The following is a 17,438-nucleotide window of genomic DNA, read 5'->3' as shown; positions in this document are numbered from 1 at the left end:
CTGGGATCAAATGATTTAAACAGGTGTATAAGGTTACCTATATTTCTAAGATATCTATAGATGCACATGGGAAAGTGCATAGTTGTACACAGATAAGGACAGAGAGGAAATTATATTCACATCCCTGTACTGCACCACTCTGTTTTATGCTCCAATATATACAATGCCATCTTGCAACTAACTTTGACTAACTAAAACATGCAAACGCATGAACTGACTTAATGTATAGGCACATGTGTAGTACCAGGATATATAGCAAGCAATGTTTGTGTGATGTGAGCAAAGACATGTGTTCACCTCTCTCTGGAAAGTCACCTTGATTAAAGTTGACTGTCGATCCCTCTTTAGATACTGTATGGGAACATGCTTGTGTCTCTCCAGGTACAGTGTGCAAATAACATCATTATGTATGCACAAATATGCTTTATGACAAAGTAAATTAATAAACGCACCCATCAAAAGCTGGACTTCATGTGTCCTATGTACAGTATCTTGTTGTGTACACTGTTTTACCAGGAGAGTTCTGCAAATAGTTCCATCATGTATGCGGAAATATATATACAATGAATCAATATTAAGTAAATTTGTATAAGAACAGGCCATCGATACCTTGACAACAGAAAGTATCCTACTATACAAGCATAACATCAAGATATCTCGCTGGGAGAACGAGACTTTCCAGCCATGCCAAAAACCAACAGAGGTCGCTGTCCTATCGGTCCTATCTACAGTACAGTAGTACCGCAAAAGTCCATGAGCTGCGCGTCTCTGACTGCAAATCATAACATTACTGTGAATGGAATCACTAACTAAAGTATGTATACAATTTTCTCCGTACTGACAGAGCAAGAGATTTCTTGAAATACATTTTCCAGGGCTCAAACTAACTTGTGTATTTTAAAGCACGTTTTTGTCCGGCCAAGAGCAGAAGTGGAACCGTGAACTAGTCAACTACACAGCACATCTATAGGCAAGTTTTTTTGGTGGTGTTCGCATGCTTCTGGGGGCTTTCACACGATCATGTTATTTGAACAGAGATCCGTTAACAGTGCAAATCAAGCACTTAAGGGCTATAGAACCCTCTGTAGAAATGTTAGAAAGTCCATTATGCAATATCATTATCAGATCAATATGAACAAATTATCTAAGTTCAACACATTTATATATGAACATCCATATTGTAATTGACAAGATTTTTTTTTCTGTTGTTCTTATTTCTTTGGCCATATTGATTAATTGATTGAGTAATAGTGTTGCATGAAGGTCTGATACAAATACCATTACAACTCATTGGACAAAGTATGGAACTTGTTCTCCTTCAGTACCAAAGAGAAGTCTAACATCAATTTGGTAGAGTCGAACAGCTACAAACAGTCTTGTGACAATGAGTTTACAGCAGTTGGATACCGGGTCACTAGAGCAAACTTTCCACATTTATAATAAATCATAACAAAGTGCAATACTGACAATGAAGTATATTAGCTGGACAAGTCAACTTTGATTTCAACTACAAAGAAGAAAAAGTCTAAAGTGCATGCGATTGATAATGAAATGAAAAAGTCTCTAAGATGACGATTTGTCTTCTAGAATTGCTAACAAATCATAGATCTCTTACTACTGTACCTGTCTGGTGAAAACATTTCAGTGGGTGTCTCACTGTAGTTTACCTTTTTGATTGATAAAATTGCCAACTTGCCAAAATTTGACATTAATACAGTAACTATGAACTACTTTAAATAATCATTCACATACACATAAAAATTTGTCTCTTTGAGAGAACACTTAATAAAACATAGGGAATATCTGAGGATTATTCTCATCGTTGGAAATCACCATTCTCAAAACCATACCCATACTCCTAAAATTGTCGATTTCTTTCCAAAGTCTGAATAAATCAAATAATGCCATTTGTGTAAGTATTGTTCCCTTTGTGTACAGTTCTGTTTCTCCAAATTTAATACAACCTTCCAAAAATTTTCAATTTAGTTGAATGAGCTGCAAAAATCAAGTCTCCCTATGCCCCTCATTGTCAATATTCCCCCCCTACACCCACCCATCTCCCTGCCCCTCACAAGCCTACCACCACCTAATTCAATACACTGGTATTTACTTCCTCCAACTGGTTGTTTTCTCAAGCAACAATCGATCCTCCCACGCGAAGCTTATCGTCTGCAGAGACCTACTGTAGGCATCAAAAGTCGCAGAGATTGTCTGCCATCCTCGTCGATAAGATTACCATCTCGATATAACTTTTTCATAATTCTTGTCAAGTTCTAGAGCTCTATTAATATCCCTTGGGAGACAGATGAGCTCATCTTATTTACCCAACAACTTTCAACGGTCCACTGAGCTTCATGATGGAGCATTCTGCATCCAATTATATACCTAAATGATGGCCTGCCAAGGGACTCATTATGTGTGCAGAGACTGTAACCTCATTCCTCGACAGAGACGGATCGCTTTTTACCGCCCGTGCATCGGAACCTGAACAAATATCTGTTTCCTCTCAATTCCCCGAGTTGAGAAATGTTCCCGATGGACTAAAAAGCACTTTGACAATGTCAGCGATGGGATGGATATCTTTATCATATATCGTAGGATAACATTCATAACTGGTGTTAATACACATTTTTGCAGTTCATGAGTAGAAGATGGCATTTCAAACACGACTAAAATACGCACACATTTATTTCATATTCATGCATGCAATGAATAAATTAATTAATGCATTTCAGTTGTGGGAAAAGTTCCTAAGTTGTTAACTCCATGAGGAATCATGCGAGAGAGAAGACCCATAAATGGGGAAGTCATGGACAAGAAACAGAGAAGTAGTGATTCTCGGCTTAAAAAATAATTCTCAATAATTGCAGCAAGATTATACAGCATAATTAAAGCAAAGAAGAACTTTTGCCATCCTCACCCACTAAAATTGGATGAAAGGAATATTAAATATGAAATATGTATATGTTACACTTTAGTTTAAAACCCAGATCATCATGATGACATGGAAATTTCACAAATCTTTCAAAGCCATTAAAAAGCCAATGTGGCATTCAAAATGAAATATTGTCAAATGTGTAGAACACCTTTTTTTTGCAGAACCTTATTTACGGAGGGAGTGAGCTATTCGTTGACGAACAGATGTAAGTTCTCAACGGAGGAAGGGGACAGAGGGAATAGGAATCCACATCATAACTGTATCGCCAGAGTCTACTATTCACGAAGTTATCAGCTCTTACAAGTTTCAATCTTTTGGAATCCTCGTTAACCTCAGTTTGATCAGTTGCAATCGTATTTTCTGTAAAACTTGGAAATGTTTGATATTTAAAATAATCAACCAAAAACCCCAAAACCCATTCTGAATACATATTCCTCCCCACATGTTTGTTCATACCCCTCTGTTTTGCGGTGAGCACTACTTGAGGGAGGGAGGACGAGATTCATTAAAAAGAACAGCGGTAGCTTCTCCATGAAGGAAAGGCTGTAAAATTATCAACCAAAAATACAAAGAAGCATCCAAACATTCTAGATAAACATTTTTCTTAAATTTTATATTACTGTAGGTATGAATACAGGTTTACTCTCCTACTGTAGATATCAGTACTCAGCTACTGTACACACAGGCAGGACTAGGACTCATTGAACTGTTTAATCTGTTTCCCATAGCCGAGAAGAAATTGCTCCATCAATTAGAGCATAGCTCATGGCAATGCTTCACGCATGATTTGAATGAGTCTCAGTGTTTGAAAAGTATGCATACTTTTGAAATATGAATACATTAATTATGAAGGAGCGGTATAGACATACTGTCTCGTAGCCTACCTTGCTCTTCACAAGTATCAAATATGTGTGGAAACAAGTTCGTTACATGAGGAGATTGTTTACCTTTAGGATATATTGGCTAATCTTGGGTGGGATTTAAAGATAAAGCCAAAAATAAATGAGGAGATTGTAGTTTATATTTAAAAGCTTGTGGTTCACTGTGAGTAGAGCCTGCCAGCAAATTTAATCACAATTTCCCTGACCAGTATGAAATGAAATTGCAGCTGCAGGATTGAAAGAATCAATTAGTAACAGTTTCTCAAAACTAACAACACAGTAACCCAAGTCTTAAACGAAACTTTGTACTGCAAAATTTCTTATGAGGACAAGGATGTGATGATAATACTAATAATAATCTTTCATAATAATAATGCTGTACATTCATAAGTTGAAAGGACATCCCGTAGCAAGGGCACGCTCAATAATAAGAAGTACCATTTAAATATAGCTCTCTGCTCTAGGGGCAACCAGTGAAGTTGGTATTTAAGTAAAGTATGGGGCTTATGTTTAAATGTTTAGGCATCCTAAAAACTAGTCTACCTGTAGCAGCTGAATTCTGAATATACTGTAGCTTTGGTAATAGAGTCTCTGTTGTACCCCACAAAGCAATGAATTACAAAAGTCAACGTTACTTGTAATGAATGCACATTAGAGGTAGAGTAATGAGGTTACGAGGAGACAGGTACAGTAAGCGAGGAAGCCAAGTACCATTAAGCTAAATTATCTTTCATTGCAGTAATAAATCATGTGCAGCGCAAGGTTTTCACGCGCAAGGTTTCCATACACAATGCTTCAACATATATAAATCAGTACTACAGTAATCAGTAATCAGGCAATCTATATGCAGTACCTGTCCCACACACTCAGCCCCCAACCTCACCGGCACACAGAATATTACAAAAAGTTGTAGGGTACAATACATTTAAGTACAACCTAAACAGCTGAAATTTATTAAAAAGTTGCAAAACATTGCACCATTTTGCGTCTTAGAAGCACTTGGACCCCGCTCCACTTAGACCCCCCCCACAGCACAAAAGTGATGGTTGTAAATTAAAAAGAAAATCTGGACTGGTGGTGTAGGAAAAAATTCATTAAAAATGAAAAACTTAATTGGTAATGTATGAGCCCTTAACTTTAAAAGTCTACACATATGGCAGATTTATAAGATCGTTTCCATGGCAACTCAAATATTAAGTAAGTATATATATATTCCAAATGCAAAAACCGGCATATTAATTTCTTTCTCACATTACATAAAACCAGAGATGATACAGTATTGTGCCACTTTGAGAGGCTTTAACTGCATGTAAGGCAGGATATACTGTATCTAACTACTGTAACCATTAACAAGTCCATCTAGGCAGAATGGAAGTCCCTGTTTCTCATCAATTGCAAATTGTGACATTAACTTCCAAAATTCAATTTGCTAACAAGTTTTATTTTCATGGAAAACTATTTAATTAGGAAGATGGGGGATTTGCCTTCAAATCTTCGAGTACTAGAAAACTTAAAGCTGAACAGATGTGGCAGATGTTATATTATATATTATATATATTATACTAAACCAATACAGTCTAATACATTTAAGGTCATAGAGGGTGCACAGTGTTAAAATGTTACCAGTTCATTCCAGGCACGGTAGAAGGAGACGCTAAGGTTATGGGGAGACAGGTAAGCAAGAAACGAAGTAAATATAATGTCTCCTACTGGTAGAGTGACTTGAGATGAGGACCAACCCCAATTTTTAAATCACTAACATTGGTAGATTTCTGTCATAAATTCCTCTAGACATTTAGTATAACACCATACTAAACAAGTTGACTCAGTCCCTAAACAAGGTCAAAGATGTATACATAGCATAGTTTTGTATGCATCACAAGAGCATTTTCATCCAAATATAATCAATAATTGAGGTGAAAGCTGTACGCTACAAAAATTGTGACCATAAACGTATTCCTAATCAATAATATTAAACAAAGGTTCTTAACCACTAGTGCTCAATAACACTGTATGGCATACTTAGTCAAACTGTCTGTGTATCTGAGTGAACCTTTTTGGAAATTGAACATGTGTTTTGCTCTTATATCTTGATGCACTATATAAATTCCCTGGCCTTAAAGCCTGTATGAGAAGCCCCCTCCTCTATCCCTTAAGCACTGTTCATTAGTGTAGACAAACTGGTCCTCTATGCAAAAAACAGAATTTTACTGGTTTTTACCATCTTGAATGGATCGTATTCTTATCCATTTTGATATTTAAGTTCACAATTTTCAATGTGTTTTGCAAGACGGTAATTGTTCAAAACAGTACTTCACAGATTTTTCACCATTTGGTCACCATTACTGTATCTTATTAAATATGGTACATTTCTAACTTTGCACTGTGTATTCAAGATAGATTCAGTAATTTTCTGACATCTGATGTCTTATCAACATGGTTCTAAATATTCAAAATGGTTATTTCAGATTCTTAACATTTTGTATTCATTATTCATTTATCTTTTTTCTTTGTCAAGATAGTGCTTAAGAAACTTAAGAGTGTACAAAATAATCCTTTGTCCATATTTGAAATGAAACAGTACAAAAAAGTGTTCAAAATGGTAGATTTCACAATTTTACAATTTAATCATGTGTTTAGATATCATTGCAATGTCCTTCTAAACCTTAATTCAGCAATTTTAAATTATGGCTTGCTTAAATGGCTTGTTTTCTCAATCACGATCCCCAGACACAGAAAATGAATATAACTATGCACCATTAAAGCATCCAAATAAATATGAGCTTGCTAATGTTAGCTAATCTGATACACCAGTCACATGAGTTCTAACGGAACCAAAATTCTGTTTATATATTCTCATATCATTTCTACAAATGATAACCAAATAAAAGCAGCTGTGTAAATTAAAACTTTTAAGAGTAAATATGACAAATCAGATCACGTTTAAGACTGCAAAATCGTGCTATATATTAGTCCACAAGTTAAACACACTTAGGTAGAGTTTTAAGTCACATCTGGTACCACTCTAATGTAACAACAGTTGAAAATCAATTATGTAAATTTACATCAGCTCTAAATCCATCAAATAAACCAATTCTATCTTTTCTTAGTTTGCCCTTACCAATTACATTTCACAAACTGACAAACGATTAAATTGTTTTGGAGGTTTTGGGAGTTTATTTTTTTCTCTCCTTTCTCATAAATGGTTTGATTTAATTGTAGGATGTGATGGTGGCAGATGGATTCCAGGACTCAAATTTAAGGATTGAGAGGAGCAAGGATAATTTTGCCTTCGAGGACATCACAGCAATTAAGCTATCGAAAGGGTAAAATATCCAAAATATTAAAAGGTATCAGAGCTATTTCTTCTATAGAGAGAGAGAAAACATGCACAAAACATGACAAACAATTATGAAAGCATCACTAATTTTCAAATTTGTCTACACTTTAGTTAGACATTCTCAGATATATTGCTTCAGAATTCAGTGTACATGAACCATTTAAAACTAGATGCACTTTCCTTCTCCATTTTACATATTGCATTGGATTAAATTACTTTGCAGATATTTCACAAAACAAACAAACAAGGTCAGCAGGAGTAAAATTTTAAGGAATTACCCAGTAACCTTTAACTACAGTAGGTCATGCAAAAAGCAAAATTTGGTCATCCGAACAAGAAGGCCAATTTAGTGGCATCGAATGCTGATCAGACAACACGAGCAGACAGTACACCTGCATTGGGTGTGTTTCTGACTTTCACAACCGATATCATGTAACCAAATGGCAGACAATGCCTTACTGTGAAAGCTGTGACATCATCAATAGCATTCATGTACAGTACTTGGCAAAAAACAAAAACACTTGTTAATCCATAAATTGCAAACTTTAACACTGCACTAATATTTCTGAGTTCTAAACAATGAGATTAAAGGGTCATTCCAGTGGCAGACATTGTGAACACTGACCTAAAGAGAAAACAAGTTCACACTGTTAGTTGTAAACCCTGTATCCTATCTTGAGATATGGTCGATTGAATAGAACATATTTTGACTCAGGGATAAACCCTTTCTCACAGCAGGATGTCAATCAAGGTATGTACAGTAGGTTATCTTTAATGTTATCATGGCAGGTGGTCTCCAAAACCTTTACAAATGCTTTTATAATCTGCTGGATGGATTTATTTTTGTATAAAAGGTACTCCTTTCAGAATGTTTGCTTAAAGCACATTTGGAATGTTTGCTAAGCTGTCAATGTGCTCTGTACTTTCGTCAATAATGTTTTTTTGTTTAATACTCCTACTCTTTCCGCTGCGGAAATTCAATGGTTAAAAGATTACAAAAAATCACAACAACAAAAATTCACAAGCAGCCTGATCATGTTTACAACTATGCTATCGCCAGATGTATTCATAAAATGTCATCAAATTTCAAATGATCATATCTGCACCATATATACTGTGCCAAAATTTACAAAGATGTGGTTAAGAGTCTACATAAAGGTGCAAATTCATTCAACCCTATTTCTTACTTCATTATTTTCCTATTAATTTAAAGCTAAGTAGCATAAAATATTACCATTTCAGTGGCTCCACTTGATCCAGCATTGTATTTAAGAGGAGTTTCATACCACATTTAGTCATTTACACACACAAAAAGGTATTGAAATTTCATGATTGAAGCAAATGATTAGAAAAGGTGTTAATTGTTCATTTATGCTATGAAGAAGTGGTTTTGACCTTAAACCTGTGCAAATTCATACATTCCGATGATGTCCTAATATATCATTTTTAAGCTATTCAGCATTAAAATTTATAATTACAGTTGCTCCACAAACCAGCCTTGTATATTCCATTCCATATTTACACACAAAGAAATGGTATCTATGGAAACACCCTGATTTGAGCAAATGGTTAGAAAAGGTTTTAATTGTTGGTGAGTTGCAAACTGCTGTCAAAACTTAAACAATAGCAGGCAGATCAGCAAGAGTATGAACATATTAACAACATCAAAAACAGACAATTTTTGGCATTAATTGTCCCCAAATGAGTCCTAAAACACTGCACAAAGTGATAGCATTCACAACCAGTAGGCTCTTAATTTGTTACTATAATTTTCTAGATCTGAAAAAGTGACCAAATGTCCCAACATCATGAGTTCTACACATCAACCATATGGTTGGGTGAATTCAGACTTCACACAGGAAAGTTCCATCAACAGTTACCAAAGGTGCCACAAGGAAAGGATTTTGCATGAAAGTACTTTGCTTAGGGTATAGTTATGGCAGTCCCGACTCACAAGTGCATATCCAACTTTGCTTTACACACTGACACAGTACTGGATTTGACCACTGTATTGGAAAACTTAAGAAATTTCAGTACTAGGGATGGTGACTCTAAATGCACCATCTCTTGTACTCAAACCTATTGCATTGCATGAATTGCACTGCTGACAGTCGAAAACGTTCATCATTACGCAGAAAATGTCACACTGACATACAGAATCAGGGAAACACCAATATTTTAGCTTGTGTACATGAGCAACCTGCTTTTTCCTCAGAGAATTTGTTAGGGATACTAGCAACCTTAAATTGCACAACTAAGCAATGAAATTCATAAATTAATGTCCTCTACACATTTCAGCTTATGTTGATGCAGTTGTCCTCAGTTAGAATTTTTTCTTTTTTTTTCTTTTAAGTGTATGAAAATATTATAAACAATTTTGCTATCACACCATACACTCTGAAAGTAGCAAAAATGACCTTAATATGCTAGGCTTGTCCATGATCACTTTCTTTAACCAACACAAAAAAAGTTTACATTTTTGTACTGGTACCAAAATCATTAACAAGTTTGTAGTGAAACTTGCTTTAACTTTTAACGTCAGACGTCAAACACAATAGGAGACTCTTAGGAGTCCTCTAAATTGGGGTGGACCATGCTAATAAATGGTGTATTACACGCAATTTTCAAGGAATGCACTGTCTTTGTCTTAGAAACCGCTACCTCCTTCGCCAGTAGGCCTACTTAGTAAGTACATTACTACTAGTTAATAAATGCATGTATGCAGACACTTAACACTTCCACGTTCGCACAGACTTTTAAACAAGACACCAGTTATGCGAAAGTTGAGGCAATGAATAAACAAGGTAAAAATTTAACCAAAAATTAGATGGTATATCTACGCGGTACGTGCTAAATCTCAGATGACATTTATAACAAATTCTGCCTTAGTCGTTTACCTACCTTCCTTGTTCTAAAAGCCAATGGTTCTTCGAGTAAGCCCTACCTTCCAGTGAGACCATTTACCGTTGCTTACGGTGACTTCCTGATCAGCTGGTCTAGCGAAGTTTGTGTCCTCTTCAGTTCTTCGTTTGTTGTTCACTAGCTGTACTGTGTATGCATGGCTTGTTGCACTTTGTTGAAGTTCACCGTTACTCGTTAGTATCGGAAGTGCACATCATGCAAAAAGATCGATATGGCGAAGGTGAGCATGTTACTGCGAAGGAGTATTATTCTAATGTCTCCCGGGATTGTTGATTTCGGCAGCGATTCACAGCTTTTTAATTGTGCTCTTATATATGTTAGCTAACGTGATACAAATCCCACATATTGAAATACATTTCCATTCCGTTGCAACCAATCTGTGGTGGATCCCAGTATGCATTCGAACACACATCACAACCTATAACATGAAAAAGATATCAAATTGTAATCAATCTTCTGCTCTTTTGTTGGGGGGTTGGGGAGGTGGATCAGGAGGAGGGAAGGAGGAAAGGAGGGAAGGAAGGAAGCAGGGAATGGTACGGGATTATCTTGTGCAGAACCCGGGGGTTGGATGTACACCTTCCCCATTTGAACCTCACATAAAAGTGTAAATAAACGTAGTTATTAGCACAAACTTGTGTGAAGACCTAATTATACGACCCTAATTTATATAGCCTAAATATACTTCAGAATGCACCATTCCTAATTTATTTCTTTTTAAATGGGAGTCGGCTTCGAAGACTTCCAGCCGGGCCACATCTCGTCCTTTCAAATCATGGATCAACTAATATATGCACGCTGCCAGACATTATGTCAAGTTTTTGTCAAATCTCACTTCATGATCCCGGAGTATTACAAGTTGCGTAACCACGGGCCTGGGGGCTTATTCCGCTAAATATTTAAGTAGACAATGAGTGCTCCTGTTTGTATCCACAAACGTTGATCTAGGCTTCTACGACGGGGCTCCAATGTGAGGCCGGATCGCTATAGATGATAAAAGGAGCAAAGTTGCTTTTCCTTTTTTTCCAGGCCATATGCACGATGCCTTGCAAAAACACCGTGACCCACCCCGGCACATCCCCCTCCCCCCAACCCCAAAATAGGAATACACTAGGCCATTCGCCCCTGCTATAACAAGTCTAAGTGTGTGGTGCAATCACTCCTGTAGTTCAATGTGTTTTGTGTGCTTCCGGTAAGCATCAACCCAAATGAAGTGCGACATAGAAGTGACAAAATTCTATAACTTAAATGTCATTATAACATTTAGCGTAACCTTTTATATGACAAGATTATATATGCGTTGTCACTTGATCCAAATTACTGTCCACGCAGCTGGTACTTTAATACAAATAGAATGAAAAGACATCCGATTCATCCGGATATGCAGTTGGAAGTTGACACAAGGAAGAATAATTACATGATGAACATATCTGACTCTATCATAAAGATATAAAAAAAAATAAGAAGAAGAAGACGAAGAAGAAGAAACATCTTTTGAGAATATTTAGATAAAAGAATACATATGAACAATTAAGCTTCATAAATGTTTTTTTTTTTGTTATTCATTACTGAGATATACCATGCTGAAAATGATTGACTAATTGTCGGGGGAAAAGGTATTTATAAATACTATAGTATTGTCCAGTATTCAACGACACATCAAGTTATATTTTGTCTTAGTGTTACTATATTAAATGTTCTTGTAAGTCCTGGCATCAGTCTGTTCAGTTGGTCCTGCAGACTCCCATGAGTGCTTTATAACATCGGTCTATGGAAAGCTGTTATTTTACGACACTCATCATCAGCCACATTCATGAGGGAGAAGCCGAATGGCAACATCATTTTCATTACATTACGTCGGGTCACGACTGTCCAATTCACAGTTTTAGCTCATTTGGAAAATTTTACCAATTGGAAGAGCATTTCAGATGGGAACACCGTGCATGGATTTCTCCTGGATGAAAAATTCTCATTATTTTAGCTGCATGTATATTGGTTTCATGAATTGCTGCTTTATATGCCATCGCCTTAATTAATCCAGTACACGAGTGCCTACGTGTAGGCCTACATGCAAGTTTATATATATTTTTTGAAATTTGTGAAATTTACTGATTGTGGCGTTATTGTTATCGATAACATCTCCCTGGTTCATCGTTCAATTATGACATCAAGAAACGCCCACCATGCAGGTTTATGAAAATGAGAGGTGTAACAATGTTCTGTATTACATTTAAATGACACTTCCTTTCACTTACATATAGTTCATTTTATACATTTTCCAATGCTTTGAGACGCATTGACGTAAATTACGTAAAACTTCATTGTTTTATAGACAACGGGGGGGGGGGGGGGGGCATAACAGTTAGATTATTCGTTAGAGACAACTGGTGAAGGGGGAAATTAACGTTCCGATATAGGTTTATCTGATGCATTGAAAGAAAACAAATTAGTGTAAGTTTTGAACATTAATTATGGTGTACTCGTACATACCGGTATCACGTTACCAATTAATAAGTTAAATTAGTGTAAACCCAACTCATCTGTCATGCAAATTTTATGTGAAAATGTAATTAGCGGCGCTCATTTAGAGAGCTACGGTCATAATTAATTCTATTGGCGCCACTAGACGTAAAGATTATATATAGGCCTATGTAACTAATCGACTATATTGGGAAGACATGATACCGATATGTTCTTTTCCTGCGGCGATGTGATTTCTACTGGTCTGGGCTGATATACGAAAAATATAATACCATTGACTATATATCTTATTTCGAAGTGGGGCGTGCACGATATCAGGTCACTGTTGGTTAATAAAATTGCCCTCATGTTAGTAACGTGGTTATTATCAAACGTGTACAAATTGTACCAGATAATGCGAAAGGGATGAAGTTTCAATTTGCAAATAGGGTTACATTTAACGCTTTGCCTAGCGGTGTATAACTAGTCCGGAGCGTCGGTGTCTGGGCGCATTGCTTATTCATCAAGATATCCCAATTGACCGCTTCTTTTGATCTGCTGCTAGGCCCATCAAAAATATTATTTAGGAGGCTAGTGCAATGACGTACGTCAAATGGCCCCATGTGCTGTTTAAAACCCCTTTGAATAATCAAATAGGCCCTTCAATTAACCGGGCTCAATACAAAAGTATATATGTTTAAATTATTGAATATATTTAACTGTAAATATATAGCAAAAATGTTATGACACGTCGCTATACTTCTGTTTGTCAATCTCAGCACACTCAAGGGCGGCGGAACCGGGGGGCACAGGGGGCACGTGCTCCCCCCCCCCCCACTTTTCCTCAGGTTAAAAATGTGCTCTTTTTCTACATACAAATTAGGTGTCTCAAGTTAGCAAGAGGCCAGGGAACCAGAATGAACACTCGGGAAGGGCCGTTTCCGGCCATTTGAGGGGTTTGTAAAACCAAAAATTTTCTTGTACGCTCCGCGCCAACTGATGGTGGCGCTAAGCACAGATAGTCGTGCATACAACTTTGCAAATCCTGGCTACGCCCCTGACTTTTAATGAATTTCTGTGGGTAAAACTCAAAGCTATTTCAAATGGGAAAAATTTGTTAAGATATTAACATAATCCTTGTTTCCCAATTTGCACATTGGATATTGCAGTGCTAGTATATATGCATATCTTCCTTGAAAGGGGATGGGGGGGAGGCGTTGATGGAGTGATGTGTATACGCAAATAAGATAATACAATAAGAGTTATAAAGGGTACTAAATATAAGGCTGCATCAGTCCAATCGAATTTCTGCAAAGTGCCCTTTGATGTCGGTGCCCCCCCCCCCCAGATTAAAAGTGCTTCCGCCGCCCTTGAGCACACTGAGCGACCGTCGACAACTGCCATGTAGTTAGGAAACTCTCAAGTGTTCAGCTTTCCCGACGGAACTCGATGCGACTTAAAAATGGCTAAACTACTTTAATCAGTTGTAGTCGTAAGCACACTCACTGTAGTGACATTACCCAAGTTGAGTTGGGGCACTTTCAGTCGGGCAATATGCAGCTTCAAGTCGGGTGAATAACCAGTATACAGTTTTACACATTGTTTATTTGTTTATTATGGAAATGAGAATATATTATTTTTTATCTAAAACTTTTCTAGGCCCTCCTCACACATCTCCGGGCTCCTTCATTGACCGCCGGTCCCAGGAATGAATCCCTTGACGTCCTTCCCTTTCGTCAGGCATGGTCTGAACCAACCACTCGATATTTCTCAGTTCAAGGCTTATACATATGATGGCCGATGGAGCGAGGGCGCTGTACAGAAAATGAAGCTTTTGATCTAACTAATGACGATAATACAATGTGTAAAAGTAAGTTGGCCTGACGTTTCGATCCTAGCAGGATCTTCTTCAGAGCCTCTGAAGAAGATCCTGCTAGGATCGAAACGTCAGGCCAACTTACTTTTACACTTTCTATTACACAGGCTCTCTAGTGGATAAGCAGTTTGCTAACAGTTTTATTTTATTTTGACGATAATACAAGTCAGACCCGTTTATAGACATCACAGAAATTTATGTGATAGACATACGGCTCTAATACAAATTAGAGTTGCTTTATAAAGGAACTCTAATACAAATGTAGTTATTGGGCCTTCAAGTCGGAATGGGAACATGTGATCTTGGACTCCATCCACGTATGACAGTTTTCACGTTGATATACACACAAACAAGAGTGTTCCAAATAAATTATATTCTGTAACTGCCAAAGTTGAAGCTGCAGTGCCAGCGGCGTGGCCGGAGTCCACCGCCACTCCATTCTAGCTGGGAGGCGGGCACATGCTATGCAACATTCACAAGTATTTATTAGCACAATGTTTCGCCTAAAGCTAATTATGTCTTATTTATAGTCGAATAATGACTCAGAATGCATTACTATAGTGACGTCTAAACTTTGAGTATTTCTTTTACTGGAGCCTGAGGACTCCCACAGTCCCCTCCAACGGACCCCACAGCCACTATGTCCCTACCTAAATCAGTTGGGGGGGGGGGTTAAGTTTGCACTCCCCATCCAGCCTTCCTAAGCCTGTGCAAGTCAATGCCTCAGCACCATAAAACGGTATATCACTAGTAAATCACTTTCGGTTCGTCTGGATCTCTATACGTATCATAAAATGGCTTCAAATGCTACAAACTGCCTTTGCCAGTTTTATCAATACAATATGTAACTGTATGTAACTTGCCTAGACTGCCTAGTATGTTAAATTAACGGTCAGCTTTATTATCAGACCAAGCCTTAAAAGATTCTGCGACCCAAGGCTGGCCAGATACAAATAAGTTCCAGAGCATGTTTTCACAGGGAAGGAGGGGTGCCACCATAGGCGGCTAATTCATCACCTTTGACTCCAGTTTGCCCACGGTACCCCCCCCCCTTCCCATCTAAGCTTGTGCAATGACAATTATTGCATATGCAGGGAAATTGATCTCTATATCGTCCAGCATATGTTACGATCACTACGGACCTTCCACATTAATCCACCCCTATCTTTAATGATCAACATGATGAGCTATAAAATGACGATACCCATCAACCGAAGAAGAATGCATGGTGAAGGTATAATGTATCCGCCACGCAGCCAAGTTTAAAGTTCGAAAACCAATAAAGAGCCATTAACAATTCTTGTGCATGCAGTGATGCTGCATGGACCCAGATACTGATCGAGGTGCACTCTCGTTCATCGGATGGGCCCTTACAGTGACTGTGGAGAGAAGAAAGCGAAGCATAAATAAATAAGGACTATCCTGTTCAGCTTATCTTACCGTAATTTAGCCTACCTTTAAACCGAAATCATCCACAAAATGTCATCAATTGTTTCACGAGGCTTGTTAATTTTTATATTTTTAATTATAGTATAATGAGGAGAACATTGTGGATAGACGAAGTTGGTAAGGGGATATAATCGGAGCAAAAAAGTTTGAACCCCTCCCTTTAGACCCCCCCTCCCCCCTCCTGTCCAACACGACATGATCACATAACATCTGAACCCATTCCGCCTCCATCAGTGAAACAAATGGTGGTAGTTCACCCAGTATTCATGCCTCAATATTTTATACTTTAAACAACAGTGACTTTCACGCTTGTGTGGTGTCCCCCCCCCCCCCCACAAGTGGCATTCTCAGCTTAAGAGAACTTTGGTCAGATTTCTGGCCTTATACCTGTCACGGGGTTATGCACCAAACCTTTGCTTCAAACCTATGTCAAATAGTGGTTTGACCTTTCGAAGCAATATCTAGCAAGAGGCTTTTCTAGCATTTTAAGACGCCATAACTGGCAGTCCGACCAAATTATCATTAAAAGGAAAAACGTAAACAGAGCCTGAACAAGAAGATTTTTGGCGGATTCCTTTCACGATTTAAGTCCACAAGTTACTGCCTTGATGAGATACCTATTAAGACGTGAGTGAATGGCTTATCTTTTCGAATTTAAACACAATTAAGCTTTTGAAATGAAGCTAATCTGGTTCTTCCATGACTACGCTATTCTGAAGTTCTGTAGAAATATGTGTGATGAAGCCGTTCCAACGTACAATCGCCCTACAGCAAGACTACATTTTATTAGTTAACATAGGCCTAAGTACAAGTTCAATGTAGCCTAGCCTAGGCCTAGCCCCCACACACGATACATATTTCAGCTAGATTCAACGACAACACCTTGATAAAATAAATGCTTTAGAAATCCTTCATACATGCAAACCACAATTTCAAAAGTCATTCATTCAATGGCTGTAGACATGCACCCTTGCATGAACATTACAAAACTTTCAAAGAGCACTAAAAAAAATCACTGGGAAAAAAAACATAAAACATTCACGGAAATGTAAAAAAATAAAAGATTTATTAAAGGTTTATTACTGTCTTAAAAAGGAGCCACCGCTTTCAAAAAGTAAGACTGGTAACTTGTGACAGTAGCAGTCATAATGTCTCCACAACACACTAATGCATAGAATAGGCTAGAGCTTAGGCCAATACAATATGTATAAAACATTTGATTTATTAGTAGTCATAAACTTGTGTAAAAGTAAGTAGGCCTGACGTTTCGATCCTAGCAGGATCTTCTTCAGAGGCTAAATGACAAGTTACAGTAACAGAGGGGACAAAAACACGCACAGAATACAGACAGGTTAATGAGCACGGTGAACACAATGAGATGTATGAAAGGGGATTATAAGTAGAAAGCAACAGGAGAAGAGGAGAGGAAGGAGATAAACTGTGGAGGGAAAAAGAGAGGATTAAAGGCACAGGGTAAGGAATAAACTGGAGAGGGACAAAGACAGAAAGGTGAGAAGAAAAATGGAGGGGAAGAGAGCTGTGAGAGGAAGAGTGAAAGGGGGGGGGGGAGGG

General features: G+C 37.6%; 2 protein-coding genes across 10 annotated transcripts in view; one reads left to right on the top strand and one right to left on the bottom strand.

The window, feature by feature from the left end:
• Window positions 1-10,335, bottom strand: part of LOC139979368 (polypeptide N-acetylgalactosaminyltransferase 10-like) — a 44,623-nt gene extending 34,288 nt beyond the window's left edge. For 2 of the 4 annotated variants that reach the window (XM_071990088.1, XM_071990089.1), the window contains exon 1: window positions 10,061-10,335. The gene's annotated coding sequence lies outside the window, so the exon portion shown is untranslated. Of the gene's footprint in view, window positions 1-10,056 lie in introns of all 4 variants that reach the window. The other 2 variants (XM_071990091.1, XM_071990092.1) reach the window with 2 other exon arrangements.
• A 6,023-nt stretch (window positions 10,336-16,358) lies between these two features.
• LOC139980297 (protein furry homolog-like) overlaps window positions 16,359-17,438 on the top strand; it is a 67,972-nt gene continuing 66,892 nt past the window's right edge. For all 6 annotated transcript variants that reach the window (XM_071991851.1, XM_071991850.1, XM_071991849.1 and 3 more), the window contains exon 1: window positions 16,359-16,493. The gene's annotated coding sequence lies outside the window, so the exon portion shown is untranslated. The remainder of the gene's footprint in view (window positions 16,494-17,438) is intronic.

This window comes from Apostichopus japonicus, chromosome 14 (assembly GCF_037975245.1).
Source record: "Apostichopus japonicus isolate 1M-3 chromosome 14, ASM3797524v1, whole genome shotgun sequence".
NCBI lineage: Eukaryota > Metazoa > Echinodermata > Holothuroidea > Aspidochirotida > Stichopodidae > Apostichopus > Apostichopus japonicus.
This window is presented reverse-complemented; position numbering and strand designations above follow the sequence as displayed.